Source organism: Mus pahari, chromosome 9, assembly GCF_900095145.1.
Source record: "Mus pahari chromosome 9, PAHARI_EIJ_v1.1, whole genome shotgun sequence".
Lineage (NCBI taxonomy): Eukaryota > Metazoa > Chordata > Mammalia > Rodentia > Muridae > Mus > Mus pahari.
In genome coordinates this window covers 1,645,728-1,662,084 of record NC_034598.1, presented here as the reverse complement: position 1 = coordinate 1,662,084, position 16,357 = coordinate 1,645,728, and the positions used below count along the sequence as shown (strand labels likewise).

The 16,357-nt window shown below is 38.3% G+C and overlaps 1 pseudogene; it reads right to left on the bottom strand.

The window, feature by feature from the left end:
- Window positions 1–10,255: 10,255 nt before the first annotated feature.
- LOC115064677 lies at window positions 10,256–10,515 on the bottom strand (annotated as a pseudogene).
- Between the last annotated feature and the right edge of the window lie 5,842 nt (window positions 10,516–16,357).

Here is a 16,357-nt window from a genome sequence, read left to right as displayed (position 1 = left end):
TTCCTCCCCACACATAATAATCAGAACAACAAATGCACTAAAGAAAGATAGACTATTAAAAGCAGTAAGGGGAAAAGGTCAAGTAGCATATAAAGGAAGAACAATTAGAATTACACCAGACCTCTCACCAGAGACTATAAAAGATCCTGGACAGAGGTCATACAGACTCTAAGAGAACACAAATGCCAGTCCAGGCTACTATATCCAGCAAAACACTCAGTTACCATAGATGAAGAAACCAAAGTATCCCATGACAAAACCAAATTCACACAACATCTTTCCATAACCCAGCCCTTCAAAGAATTATAAGGGGAAAACTCCAACACAAGGAAGGAAATTATGCCCTAGAAAAAGCAAGAAAGTTGTCCTTTACAAACCTAAAAAAGATAGCCGCAAGAAAAAAATCCCAACTCTAACAACAAAAATAACAGGAAGCAACAATTACTTTTACTTAATATCTCTTAATATCAATGAACTCAATTCTCCAATAAAAAGACATAAACTAACAGACATAAGCAGGGCCCAGCATTTTGCTGCATACATGAAACCCACCTCAGGGACAATGACAGACACTACCTCAGAGTAAGAGGTTAGAAAACAATGTTCCAAGAAAACAGTCCAAGGAAACAAGATGGGGTAGCCATTTTAATATCGAATAAAATTGACTTCCAACCCAAAGTTATCAAAAACGACAAGGAGGGGCACTTCATATTCTTCAAAGGTGAAATCTTCCAAGATGAACTCTCAATTCTGAATATCTATGCTCCAAATGCAAGGGCATCCACATTCATTAAGGAAACTATACTAAAGGTCAAAGCACACATTGCAACTCACACAATAATAGTGGGAGACTTCAACACCCCATTCTCATCAAAGGGCAGATCCTGGAAACAGAAACTAAGCACAGACACATTGAAACTAACAGAAGTTATGAAAGAAATGGATTTAACAGATATCTACAGAACATTTTATCCTAAACAAAAGGTTATACATTTTTCTCAGCACCTCATGGTTCCTTCTCTAAAATGACCATATAATTGGTCACAAAACAGGCCTCAACAAATACAAAAATATTGAAAATATCCCATGCATCCTATCAGATCAGAAGGGACTTAGGCTGATCTTCAATAACAGCATAAATAATAGAAAGCCAACATTCACATGGAAACTGAACAACATAGTACTCAGTGATCCTTGGTCAAGGATGAAATAAAGAAAGAAATTAAAAACTTTTTAGAGTTTAATGAAAATGAAGCCACAACATAGCCAAAGTTATGAGAAATGATGAAAGCATTCCTAAGAGGAAATCTCGAGCTCTGAGTACCTCAAAAAAGAAACTAGGGAGAGCGTAAACTAGCAGCTTGATAGAACACCTAAAAGTTCTGGAACAAAAGGAAGCAAATTCACCCAAGAGGATTTATTTGCAGGAAATAATCAAACTTAGGGCTGAAATCAACCAAGTAGAAACAAAAAGAACTATAAAAAGAATCAACCAAACCTGGAACTGTTTTTTTTTTTTTTTTTTGAGAAAATTAACAAGATGAATAAACCCTTAACCAGACTAACTAGAGGGCAGAAGGACAATATCCTAATTAACAAAATCAGAAATGAAAAGGATAACAACAGAACCTGAGGAAATTCAAAACATCATCAAATCCTACTACAAAAGGCTATACTCAACAAAACTGGAAAACCTGGATGAAATTGAAATTTTTCTGGACAGATACCGGGTACCAAAGTTAAATCAGGATCAGATTAACAATCCAAATAGTCCCATATCCCCAAAAGGAATAGAAGTGGTCATCAATATTCTCCCAACCAAAAAAAAAAAAAAGCACAGAAACAGATGGGTTTAGTGCAGAGTTCTATCAGACCTTCAAAGAATGCCTAACTCCGACTCTCCTCAAACTATTCCACAAAATAGAAACAGAAGGTACTCTACCCACTTCATTCTATGAAGCCACAATTATTCTGATACCTAAACCACACTAAGATCCAATGAAGAAAGAGAACTTCAGACCAATTTCAATTATGAATATCGATGCAAAAATACTCAATAAAATTCTTTCAAACTGATTCCAAGAACACATCAAAACGATCATCCACGATGACCAAGTAGGCTTCATCCCAGGGATGCATATATAAACATGATCCACTATATAAACAAACTTAAAGACAAAAACTACATGATCAGCTCGTTAGATGCTGAGAAAGCATTTGACAAAATCCAACACCCCTTCCTGATAAAAGTCTTGGAAATTCAGGAATTCAAGGCCCATATCTAAACATAATAAAAGCAATCTACAGAAAACCAGTAGCCAACATCAAACTAAGTGTAGAGAAACTTGAAGCAATCCCACTAAAATCCGTGACTAGACAAGGCTGCCCACTTTCTCCCTACCTATTAAATATAGTTCTTGAAGTCATAGCCAGAACAATTAGACAATAAAAGGAGATCAAGGGGTTAGACATTGGAAAGGAAGATATCAAAATATCACTATTTGCTGTTGATAGGATAGTATATATAACTGACCCTAAAAACTCCACCAGAGAACTCCTAAACCTGATAATAGCTTCAGTGAAGTAGATGGATATAACATTAACTCAAACAAATCAGTAGCTTTTCTCTACACAAAATATAAACAGGCTGAGAAAGAAATTAGGGAAACAACACCCTCACAATAGTCACAAATAATATAAAATACCTTGGTGTGACTCTAGCTAAGGAAATGAAAAGCATAAGAACTTTAACTCTCTGAAGAATGAAATCAAAGAAGATCTCAGAAGATCTCCCATGGTCATGGATTGGCAGGATTAATATAGTAAAAATATCTATCATGCCAAAAGCAATCTATAGATTCAATNCAATCCCCATAAAAATTCCAACTCAATTCTTCACAAGGTTAGAAAGGTCAATTTGCAAATTCATCTGGAATAACGAAAAACCTAGGATAGCAAAAAACTGTTTTCATATATAAAAGAGTGTCTGGTACACCATGCCTTACCTTAAACTGGATTAGGGAGCAATTGTGATTTAAAAAAAAACTGCCTGTTACTGGCACAGTCACAGACAGGTTGATCAATGGAAAAGAATTGAAGACCCAGAAATGAACCCACACACCTATGCTCACTTTTTCTTTGACAAAAGAGCTAAAACCATCCAGAGGAAAAAGGACAGCATTTTTATCAAATGGTGCTGGCTCAACTGGCGGTTAACATGTAGAAGCAGGTGAATTGATCCATTCTTATCTCCTTGTACTAAGCTCAAGTTTATGTGGATTAAGGAACTCTACATAAAACCATAGACACTGAAACTTATAGAGGAGAAAGTGGGGAAAAGCTTCAAAGATATGGACACAGGGGAAAAAATCCTCAACAAAACAACAATGGCTTGTGCTGTGAGTTCAAGAATAGACAAATGGGACCTCATAAAATTGCAAAACTTTTGTAAGGCAAAAGACATTGGCAATAAGACAAAAAGGCCACCAACAGATTGGGAAAGGATCTTTACCAATTCTAAATCCTATAGGGGACTAATATCCAATATATACAAGAACTCAAGAAGCTGGACTTCAGAAAATCAAATAACCCTATTTTAAAATGTGATACAGAGCTAAACAAAGAATTCCCAACTGAGGAATACTGAATGGCTGAGAAGCATGTGAAAAGTTGTTCAACGTCCTTAATCATCAGGGAAATGCAAATCAAACAACCCTGAGATTCTACCTCACACCAGTCAGAATAGCTAAGATCAAAAATTCAGGTGACAGAAGAGGCTGGTGAGAATGTGGATGAAGAAGAACAATCCTCCATTGTTTCCATTGCTTTTGGGATTGAAATCTGATATAACCACTCTGGAAATCAGTCTGGTGGTTCCTCAGAAAATTGGACATAGTACTACCAGAAGATCCAGCAATACCACTCCTGGGCATATACCCAGAAGTAGTTCCAACTTGTAATAAGGACACATGCTCCACTATGTTCATAGCACCCTTACTTATAATAGTCAGAAATTAGAAAGAACACAGATTTCCCTCAACAGAGGAATTGATACAGAAAATGTGGTACATTTACACAATGGAGTACTACTCAGCTATTAAAATCAATGAATTTATGAAATTCTTAGGCACTTGGATGGACCTGGAGGATATCATCCTGAGTGAGGTAACCCAATCACAAAAGAACACACATGATATGCACTCACTGAAAAGTGGATATTAACCAAGAAACTTAGAATACCCAAGACACAATTTACAAAACACATGAAACTTAAGAAGAAGGAAGGCCAAATCGTGGATACTTCATTCCTTCTTAGAATGGGGAACAAAATATCCATGGATATATAAATATATAAAGTCATCTATTGGATGGAACACAGAGCCCCCAATGAAGGAGATGAAGGAAGTACCCAAGGAGCTGTAGGGGTCTGCAACCCTAAAGGAGGAGCAATAATATGAACTAACCAGTACCCCCACACCAGAACTTGTGTCTGTAGTTGCATATGTATCGGAGGTTGGCCTAGTAGGCCATCAATGGGAGGAGAAGCACTTGGTCTTGCGAAGATTATATACACCTATACAGGGGAATGCCAGGGCCAGGGAGCAGGAGTGGGTGAGTTGGGAAACAGGGTGGGGGAGGATATAAGGGAGGTTCTGTATAGAATTCAAAATGTAAATGAAGAAATTATCTAATTAAAATCTTGTATAAAAAATAGCCAGCACAAATAGTTACTTAGTGAGTTTTGATTTCACATAAATGGAATAATAAGACATACTTTTCCCTGTCTTTTTCTTTTTCCAGTACATCAGAGTTATCCCTGTGGTTGTATTATGAGAACTAAAAATTCCTTTAAAAATGTTTGTTTAATAATTGTGTTATACAAATATAATGTAGAATTCAGTCAATCATATAAACCAACTTGTACTTTTTATCTCCATTGTCCATTTATAATATGAAGAAAACAATGATTATTTTATATCCTTATATAAAAATGGTTTTATTTCTCTGAGATTGACTTTTTAGCTTATAAAATTATGTGACTAAATAGCATCCTTTCAATAGTTATTGGTGGATCACTTTCTAAGTATTGATACAAATTTATGTTTCTAGTAACTGTGAGCATTCCAGTGTTGTTTCTAACGATCAGTGTGTTTGCTGTCACTTTTAATATCCCATTAAAAATGTAAATTTGTGTATTCTTAAATATTAGTTAGTACTCTTTCATGATTTGCTCACTATTTGGATTTTTATTGTCTTTAAATTATTTGTATTAGCCGGCCGTTGTGGCGCGCGCCTTTAATCCCAGCACTTGGGAGGCAGAGACAGGTGGATTTCTGAGTTCGATGCCATCCTGGCCTACAAAGTGAGTTCCAGGACAGCCAAGGCTATACAGAGAAACCCTGTCTTGAAAAACCAAAAAAAAATTATTTGTATTAAACTTTAAAAATATTTTTCATTTGCCAATTACTTAGAAATATTTTCTACTTTTGTATTTTATTATATAATTCATTGTAAAATAGTTATCTTATTTTAAAAGTATATATTAAAACTTCTTAGTTATTGATCTTCATTAAAAGAGGAGTTTACCACATAGTCCTATATATCTTGTAAATTTGCTTAGGGATTTTCATAATTTTTCCTCTTATTGAAAATAGATTTTTTTCTTATATAATATATCTTGATTAGACTTTCCATTTCCTTTACTCCCAGGAGTTCCTTCCTACCTCTCCTCTCCTCCAGATGTACTCTCTGTCTCTCCTTACCTGTGGTGGGGTAGGAAACAGACTTATAAGTGATTATTTCATACTTTACAAATATTTACTTTTATTATTTTTATTTCTTTGTTGTTGTTGTTGGTGGTGGTGATGATGTAATTTTCTCTCTTTCTCTCTCTCTCTCTCTCTCTCTCTCTCTCTCTCTCTCTCTCTCTGTGTGTGTGTGTGTGTGTGTGTGTGTGTGTGTGTGCTCATGTGTGTCTGTCTAACTATGTGAGTGAATGACCCACATGTGTTATGGTGCATGCAGTCAGAAAAAGGTGTTAGCTCCTTAGAGCTAATGTGAAAGCTGTGTTGAACTACCCTACTATTGGGAAAGTAGCTACTGGGAAAGAAATCAGTCACGTTTTAAAGTAGCATGCTCTAGTAACTGCTCAGCCAAATTTTGAACTCATGTTTTATACTTTGAAATTAAAAATTTCTATAATGTTAGAATGTATTTTTGCTTATGTTATGAAGGAAAAAATCCACAGTCCTAGTTTGTAACATTGATAACAAATTTTAGAAATAAATTGAAAATAACATTTTTGATGTTTAAATATTAATCATAATTTTTCTTGATTTCACACATTTATACATCTATAAGGAAATATTAAGAGTATAACCTTGTATTACCTATTCGATTTTTTTGAACTTTATTCCTGAATTTTGTTGTTGTTGCTGTTGTTCTGGAGAGTCAACCTACTATCTCCTATAGATTACGAGACACTCCAGAACAAAAATCTTCTAACATTGTTTTATAGCATGAACACCTTCCATATATATATATATATATATATATATATATATATATATATTATGTGAAATCATGCATGCTTTATTATATAGTTGTGTCATGTTTCCATGATAATTATCATAGTTATTGTGAGGATTAATATTGATTTTCAATTTTATGAAATCATTAATCACCTAAGAAACAAGGCTCCAGCCATGTTTGTGAGGGCATTTCTTGATTGAGTAAACAAGAATTGGAAGACTCAGCCAAAATATGTGTGGCATTATTCATGATATACTACCATAGACTAAATAAAATGAAAAAAGAGACCTCAGTGCCAGGACTCTTCTCTCTCTCAGCCTGAGGGTACCTGTTATGTGACAAGCTGTCTTACACATTTGCCATCATGACTTCTGGACATAATAAAATGTACCCTCAAACTGTTTCAATTTTTTTTGTCTAGTACTGATTAAAGTAACTGAAATGTTTAAAATGAGATATTTATGCTTTGCTCTAAGATGATTTCTTAATTTAAGAAAATATAAAATATGAATTAGAATAACAGTGAATACGTATCATGATTTGAGGAGCACTGATACTTTTATATGTAGACTTAGTCTAAGAAAAAGAGAAGTGTTTCTCCCTGTACTGACTCTGTGTAGCATCTCTGAGAAGTTCACGGCTTCCCAATTGCATCTTTCGCTCTTGAACATTTTACATATTTCACTAAAATCATCAATTCCATTTTTAATTTGATGAATACCACTTTCCATGTTATTTTTTATGGATTTGCTTTCTATTAACTTTTCTTCTTCTTTTTAAATGGCTTTATTTTCTGGTGTCTCTCAGAATGGTGAACTGAAGATCCCCAGGGCTTTCCCCTGACAGGTCTCGGAACACATTGTCCCCAATTGGGTTGTGAGTCACTTTGTGATGGAGCTGGACACTGTTCTCTATTCCCTAGCTCCACCTCAGAGCAGAAGGTTTGAGTCATCCAAATCCCTATCTTAGGGCCCCCAATATGTCCATAGTCACTCCAAAACTTTTCATATGTTTTCTTTGGTAGGGCTGAACATAAGCCGTTAATATGCTATGCAAACTCTCTATCACTCTAGCTATGCTCTTAGACCTGACCTCAAATTTGCATTTCCTGATCAACTCCAGCACAACCTACATACAACTATAGTGACACTGTTGCTTATAGGGAAACCAGCAAGCACACACTGACATTTCTCAAGCTACAGACTCAAATAACAAAATTAATAAGAGTTTTGAGCAGATACCACTGAAACCTGTAATCTGAGCACTTGGGAAACAGAGGAGGATTACTGTGGGGTTCAAGCTAGAAACTCAATTGAGGATGGTTATAAAGTGAGATCCTGCCTCAAACAAAACAATACAAAACCAGATGGGGCTTGGGTTTGGCCTGGATGGCAGCATACTCCAGGCCATGGGCTTGATCCTTAGCACTGCATAAACCAAGTGTGGTACACCACATCTGTAATCTCAACACTGAGGAGGCAATGGCAGAAGCATCAGAAGTTTAAAGTTAGCCTAAAATGGGGAGAGATCCTGTCTCAAAAACTGTAATAAAGTAAACAATAGCCAAAAGAAGGAGGCTGGAAGGATGACTTAGTGGTTTAGTGTTTCACTTGCAGTCATAAGGTCTAGAACTCAGATCCTGGCACCCATGGAACAAGATGGGTAAGCTGCAAACACCTGCAACCCAAGCTCTGATGTAAATAAAACAGGATTGCAGGGGCTGGCTGGCTTTCAGCCTAAAGAAGATGCAAGCACTGTTTCAGAGAGGGAGCCTGCCTCAAAGGAATAAGTAGAAAATGACTGAAGACAGACACTTGAGGCCTCTTCTGGCCTCCACTCATGTATAAAAAAATGTATATGCTTGCATGCAAAAACACTCACACATACACACAAGTAAAAATAAATCTTAGGCTGGAGGCCTAGCTCAGCAGTTAAGAGCACTTGCTGTTTCTTCCAGAGGACCAGAGTTCAGATCTCAACATCCACAATGCCTTTAGTCTCAGCATTCTGGAAGCAGAGGCAGGCAGATCTCTGCATTCCAGGGCAGTCATGGCTACATAGAGTGTCCCTGTCTCAAAAAACAAACAACAAAAACTTTGGGAAAAAATCCAAAAACTTGACAAAACAGACTATGTTCCGTAAGGACAAACAGAAATAAGGAAATAGTCTGACTGTGCTGAAACATGGAGCATGAAGCAGGCTAAAAGTTAGGTGAAGGGCAGTTCCAGAACCTGGGCTACATCTCCCACTCCCTCCTTCATTCTCAGCATTCTGCTGGCTCAGAGAGTTGTCTGTGGGTTTTAGAGGACTTGGCCTCTGAGGAAGACAGGAAAGAACAGATCTCTTAAACCCTATCTGTAGGAACAAGGTGTTTGTTTTTGTTTATTATGATGTCCCACATAGCCCATGATGGTTTTGAACACCTGATACTTCTATCTCTACCTTTCAGGTCATAGTGCCTGGTTTATATGGTACTGAAGACTAAATCTGGGGCTTCTGGATGCTAGCCAAGCACTGACAACTAGCTATATGAACGCATGCTTTATAAAGTATTGTCAATATGAGAGCAGCTTTTGGTGCTTGATTGGTGAGAGACTCTAGAGCTGGGATGACAGAGAAGTTCTAGAAGGTACCATAGCTAAATTCATACAATGCAGAGATCAGCCAAGATCCCACCCCAAGCCCTTTCCCTTTCAACACACCATGGAGTTATCTGGGTTTAGAGAATGACAAATTCTGCCTTCCCACTTTAGTTTCACCATGACAGGGCATGTGATCCTGGCCAAGTCCCTTCTCCCTATAAACTGGAGGAACACCATCATTGGGGAGTGAAGAGGCCAGTCTTCTGGGGATACAGGATAGACTACTCTGCATTGTTCCTTCCATGTTTGGGTTCCTTTTGAGTAGACTGAATCATTTGTTCTCCAGAGGAACTGAAAATGTTCAGGAAATGATGCCTGGAACGGAGAAGGCATGAGCACTCACTACTATGACTCCAGCCTGACCAATCTCCTTGATGGAAGCAAGAGAAAGTAGAGGCCGAGGAAACTGGGTGGCAGGACAAGCCTTGACAATATGGGAAGGACTGAGCATGGTGCTGGACATGTGTAGCCATAGCTGCATGGAGGACTAAACCAAAGGATAATCTGAACATAAGAATTTACAAACAGCCAGGAAAACATGTTGGGACCCTGTATGTTACAAAACCAAACCAAAGATCCACAGTGGAGAGGAATTAGTTGTAGAGGAGCTGGACTAAACATCAATGTGCACATTAGTATGCACTGTGCTCATGCTCCCTCTTGAGTGTGTGCCTGTGAAGAGAGTGACAACCTGACAGAAATTCTGTATCTTGTCTCTGCTAGCTCCAGGGACCTGGACAGAGGGAACGTCCGAGAATGCTCAGGGTTTCTGGTCCTGAGGATTGGCAGAGCAGGAACACCCTGCTTTTTGAGGGCTGATCTTGGTGACAGTAGAAACCACAAGGATAGACAGTGAAGCCTTACAAGGCAGCTTTGGCAGGGACTTTAACAACAAAACTTTCATCTGTTTAAGTTGGGACCTAGAGGGTTCAGGAAAGAAATCCATCCAAATTTGCCAAAACAATACCTGGAGGAAAGTCAGGGAAAATCCACATCTTTAACTCAGCTTCAGAGTGTTCAAGCAGCACACTGAAACCAGCTGGGTCAGGTTTAAAGTTTAGTGGCGCTGACTCCTGGACCCCTTATTCTCGCCTCTGTCAGGATCACTGCTCTGGGGACAGAGTTTTCTGCTCAAAGGCATGGATGAGTGGGAGCTCTTTGGCTAAGCACCCGTTCCCCAGCGGGTGCCTCTGGAGCAGTGGCTTTCCCTCGAACTTAGCAGACACCACCAGGACTCGGAAGCTGTCGCGCAACGTTTCCAAGTCCTGTCCTCCACTTCCACATGCCCTGTCTCCAGGTCCTGTTGCAGCTTCTCACTGAGGTATTGAATGCCGAGCTCCATAACCAGAGCCCGGCAGGCCATAGTCAGGCGTGCACAGAACCTCGCCTCTGTTTACCACCTTGTTTTCCTGCCCTCATTGCAGCCACTTCCTCCACTCTGCTTACTTCTGCCCTTCCAAAGGTGGCCTCGAAGGCCTTAACTTATCTTTCAGATTAATATAATTAGTTCTAATATTTTGAATTCATTTTAAATGCTCTCATTTAAAAATTTGAAATCAAACTAATAAATACAGTATTTTAACTCAACAAGAAATGAATAAACATTTTAGCATGGTTGGCTAGAAGGATGAGTAAGTAGGACGGGGGTCAGGATTTTGTCCTTAAGCATTTTCTTTCTCCAGCTATGCTCAGCTCCTGACCCGGAGTTAATATTCTACAACCAAACTCTGTGTTTCCTATAGTCTATTCTATGTTTTGAAGTGTCAATATTGGTAGGTTCTAAAATTATCTTCTGTCTAGAAAATGTGCATAGAGTATATGCCCCAGATAAGTAAAAGCTGACGATGCTACTTCTTTGACATTACTCCCTTCCCTACGAATCCAATCCTTGTACCTAGGTTTTCATTTTAATGTCCACTCTGTTAATTCTACTAGTCATAATGGATCCAGAGTACCTTACTTTAATACTGTCATCATGAACTAGACAGCAGTTCTAACATGATTTTCCACAAATTCATGTCTGACATCCAGCTCTAAATATAAGGGAGGAAAAAATTTTCCTTATTTGGCCCTATGTATCCTTGTTATTAGCATACAAATAGCGTCACATGTTGAGTTGTACCTATGTTTCTTAAACCACACTGGATATATTTTGTGGGAATACTCTTTTCCAACATCTATTTCTATAGCCTAACTTTTTTCTAAATCTCACCATATTTGTTTTTCCATGTTTCAGATGATTCAAGGAACATTTCTGTAGCTTATAGTTTCTTTTGTCAGAATGTTTACAGAATTTAGATTCACGGGAAAATGTTTGAAGTAAATGCAAGTCAAACAACTGATAATTTAATGAAAGTTTTTTTCTAAGTATGATATGCATATTTATTTTCACAGAAATCTTATGAACTATAATTATTTTGCAAATACAGAAATTAACATACATATACTTTCTGTTTTTAAAACTCAAATGTATTGGTTACCACTTGCAAATGATAAATTAATTCTGTCCAATGGAGTCTCACTAGGGACACAAACCACTCCTGAGTGCTGCAAATGGTATATGGAACTAGAATTCTAACCTTTTGGCTGGGCTCAAAACTGATGAAGCTAATCTGGAAAGACATTTAGTAGTTTCTTATAAATAAAGCATATGTATGGTAGGCTATTATACTCAGCTTTATTTATTTGTACAATTATTCCTAAACACTAAATGTTCACAATAATGACAATGCACAGAGAATATTGTTGTTTATAAATTATTTTAATATAGTATATTCTAATCATTCTTTTAACTTCTTCCAACTCCTCCCAGATTTTACCAATCTCCCTACTGACCCAAGGCTATACTCTTCCTTTCTCTATATCTTTACAAAACAAATAGACAAACAAATAATAAATAAGAAAATGAAATTAAAAATCTTTTACTTTTTCTCTTACATCTCCCTACACACACAATCAAAAGCAAAAATATATGATCGAAAGACAAATAAGATGAAAAACGGCCAAATAAACACTTACAAGACAAAAACCCTAGAAAAAATTATTGGGTTGATTTTATTTTCGCCATCTACAAATGGGCTTTGGCCTGTCTAGTTAGATTCCATTGGAGAAGAGTAGGGGGAGACCAGTCTGCACAGGTCAGCTCCCAGACTGGGGAGGGTGAGCGAGCAGACTGCAGAAGTAACACAGCTTCTGGGACAGACCCAGTTTCAGGCTTCAGTCATCCAAGTACCTTCCCTGACAGAGGAGAGGTCTTCACCTGGTAGGGCTCTGACTGCCAGAGCAGGTGAGGAGCCATCTTGTGTCCCAGGTTCCTCGGAGACCAGATTGGGCAGGTCAGCTTGAGGACTGTGGAGAATCAGCAAGCAGACGGCAGAAGTGACAGAGCTTCTGGGACAGGCCCCATTTAGGGTTCAGATATGGAGGTACCTTTCCCCTCCAGAGTAGAGGTGGATACGTGGGAGGGCTCTGACCACCAGAGCAAGTAAGAGAGCTGTCTTGTGTCCCAGGTCCCTCAGAGACCAGTCTGTGCAGGCGAGCATGCAGACTACAGAGGCAACACATCTTCTGGGACAGGCCCTGTTTGGTACCTTCATCTTCAGCCAGGAGGCAGGTCTGAATGCCAGTCCTATGTGCACCTTCCCTGCAAGAGGAAAACTTGCCTGAAGAGAGTACTCTGACCACTGAGACTCAGGAGAGAGCTGGAATACCAGGACTGCTGACAGAAGATAAGAGAATCACAGGAGGAATAAGCTCCAACCAAAGACAACTATAACAACTAACACCAAAGATTACCAGATGGCAAAAGGCAAACATAAGAATATTACTAACAGAAACCAAGACCACTCACCATCCTTAGAACCCAGCGCTCCCACCTCAACCAGTCTGGGATACCCCAACACACCCCAAAAGCAAAACTTAGATTTAAAATCATATCTCATAATGCTGGTTGAGGACTATAAGAAGGGCATTAATAACTCACTTAAAGAAATACAGGCGAACACTGCTAAAGAAGTAGAAGTCCTTAAAGAATTACAGGAAAACACTGCTAAACAGGTAGCAGTCCTTAAAGAGGAAACACAAAAGAATTACAGGAAAATACAAACAAACAGGTTATGGAATTGAACAAAACCATCCAGGACCTAAAAAGGGTAGTAGAAACAGTAAAGAAAACCCAAAGTGAGACAACTCTGGAGATAGAAACCCAAGGAAAGAGATCAGGAAACATAGATGTGAGCATCAGCAACAGAATAAAGAGATGGAAGAGAAAATCTGAGATGCAGAAGATTCCATAGAAAACATGGAAACAACAATCAAAGAAAATGCAAAATGCAAAAAGATCCTAACTCAAAACATCTAGGAAATCCAGGACACAATGAGAAGACCAATCCTACAGATAATAGGAATAGATGAGAATGAAGATTTTCAACTTAAAGGGTCAGCAGATATTGTCAACAAAATTATAGAAGAAAACTTCCTAAACCTAAAGAAAGAGTTACCATGAACAGACAAGAAGCCTACAGAACTCCAAATAGACTGGAACAGAAAAGAAATTCCCCCAATACATAATAATCAGAACTACAAATGCACTATCTAAAGATAGAATATTAAAAGCAGTAAGGGGAAAAGTTCAAGTAACAAATAAAGGCAGGCCTATTCAAATTACAGGAGACTTTTCACCAGATAATATGAAAGCCAGAAGATCCTGGACAGATGTTATACAGACCCTAAGAGAACACAAATGTCGGCCTAGGCTACTATACCCAGCAAAACTCTCAATTACCATAGATGGAGAAACCAAAGTATTCCATGATAAAACCAAATACACACAATATCTTTCCATGAATCCAGGCAATCAAAGGATAATAAAGGGAAAATACCAACACAGGAATGGAAACTACACCCTAGAAAAAGAATGGGAGTAATCCTTCAACAAAACTAAAAGAAGACAGCTGAAAGAACAGAATCCCAACTTTAAAAACAAAAACAACAACAAAATCAGGAAGCAACAAATACTAATTACTTTTCTTTAATTTCTCTTAACATCAATAGACTCAATTCCCCAATAAAAAGACAGAGAATTTGTTGGGGTCTCCCAGCTCCTTGTTGCCACCAAGCCTACCTTGCTGTTACACTAATCACTATCCTTCAAAACACCAGTCCGGTACAGGCGCTGAAACCCACCAGAGAGTTGCTGTGTCTCCAACGCCTACCAAAAGGAACCCCCCGGATCTCCCAGGATGCAGCATCCTTGGACCCCCTATGCCAATAGACATTCGTCCCTGCCTCGATCCTTGGACCCGCCTATGATCGGACTACCTCTGGCAACTTCAAAGACTGAGGAGGGAGCAGGGGATCTTTCCATGTTATTTAAATGGAGTTCGGTTATTAAACTTTGGAGCCTCGAACAGAAAAACCTTGTCCTGGCTTCCATTTTCCTCTCGCACATTCCATTTCAGCCAGCCTGCCTATCAGGATGAACCCAGACCGGATTAAAGTGAGTTTTGTCAGAAACTCACAAGACTAATGGACTGACTACACAAACAGGACCCAACATTTTGCTGCTTACAGGAAGCCTACCTCATGGACAAAGACAGGCACTACCTTGCAGTGAAAGGCTGGAATACAATTTTCCAAGCAAATGGTCCGAAGAAACAAGCTGGAGTAGCCATTCTAATATCAAATAAAATTGACTTCCAACCAAAGATATCAAAAAGATAAGGTGGGGCACTTCATACTCATCAAAGGTAAACTCTAACAAGATGAACTCTCAATTCTGAATATCTAAACTCCAACTACAAGAGAAGCCACATTTATTAAAGAAATTTTAGTAAATCTCAAAGTACACATTGCACCTCACACAATAATAGTGGGAGATTNCAACACCCCACTCTCACCAATGGACAGATTCTGGAAACAGGAACTAAACAGAGACACATGGACACTAACAGAAGTTATGAAACAAATGGAGTTAATAGATATCTACAGAACATTTTAACCTAAAACAAAAGGATATACCATCTTCTCAGCACCACATGGTACCTCCTCCAAAACTGAGCATATAATTGGTCAAAAAACAGGCCTCCACAGATACAAAAGTATTGAAACTATCCCATGCATCCTATCAGATAACGAAGTACTAAGGCTGATCTTCAATAACAGCATAAAGAATAGAAAGCCAAGGGTCACGAGGAAACTGAATAACACTCTACTCAATGATCCCTTGGTCAAGGATGAGATAAAGAAATTAAAGACTTTTTAGAGTTTAATGAAAATGAAGCCACATCATAGTCAAACTTATGGGGCACAATGAAGGCAGTCCTTACAGGAAAACTCATAGCCCTGAGTGCCTCTAAAAAGGAACCAGAGAGAGCATACACCAGCAGCTTGACAGCACACCTAAAAGCTCTAGAACTAAAGGAAACAAATTCACCCAAGAGGAGTATACAGCGCGAAATAATCACACTCAGGGCTGAAATCAACCAAGTGGAAACAAAAAGAACTATTCAAAGAATCAAGCAAACCAGAAGCTGGTTCTTTGAGAAAATCAACAAGATAGATAAACCCATAGCCAGACTCAATAGAGGGCACAGGGACATTATCCTAATTAATAAAATCAGAAATGAAAAAGGTGACATAACAACAGAACCTGAGGCAATCCAAAACATCAAAAGATACTTCTACAAAAGGCTATACTCAACAAAACTNGAAAACCTGGATGAAATGGACAANTTCNTAGACAGATACCAGGTATCAAAATTAAATCAGGATCAGATTAACTATCTAAACAAGATCTAAACAGTCCTATTTCCACTAAACTGCTTGTGGACGTTGTACATCGTGGTGCGCACTAGGCTCCGCACCACGATGTACAACGTCCACAAGCAGAACAACTTCAGTGCAGTCGTTAAATATAAAATGACCTCAAACAAACAAATGGCCTTTCTCTACACAAAGGATAAATGGACTGAAAAAGAAATTAGGGAAATAACACCCTTCACAATAGTCACAAATAATATAAAATGCCTTGGTGTGACTATAACTAAGGATGTGAAAGATCTGTATGATAAGAACTTCCAGTCTCTGAAGAAAAAATAGAATATCTCAGAAGAAGGAAAGATCTCCCACGCTCATGGATTGGCAAGATTAATATAGTCAAAATGGTTAGAAAGGACAATTTGCAA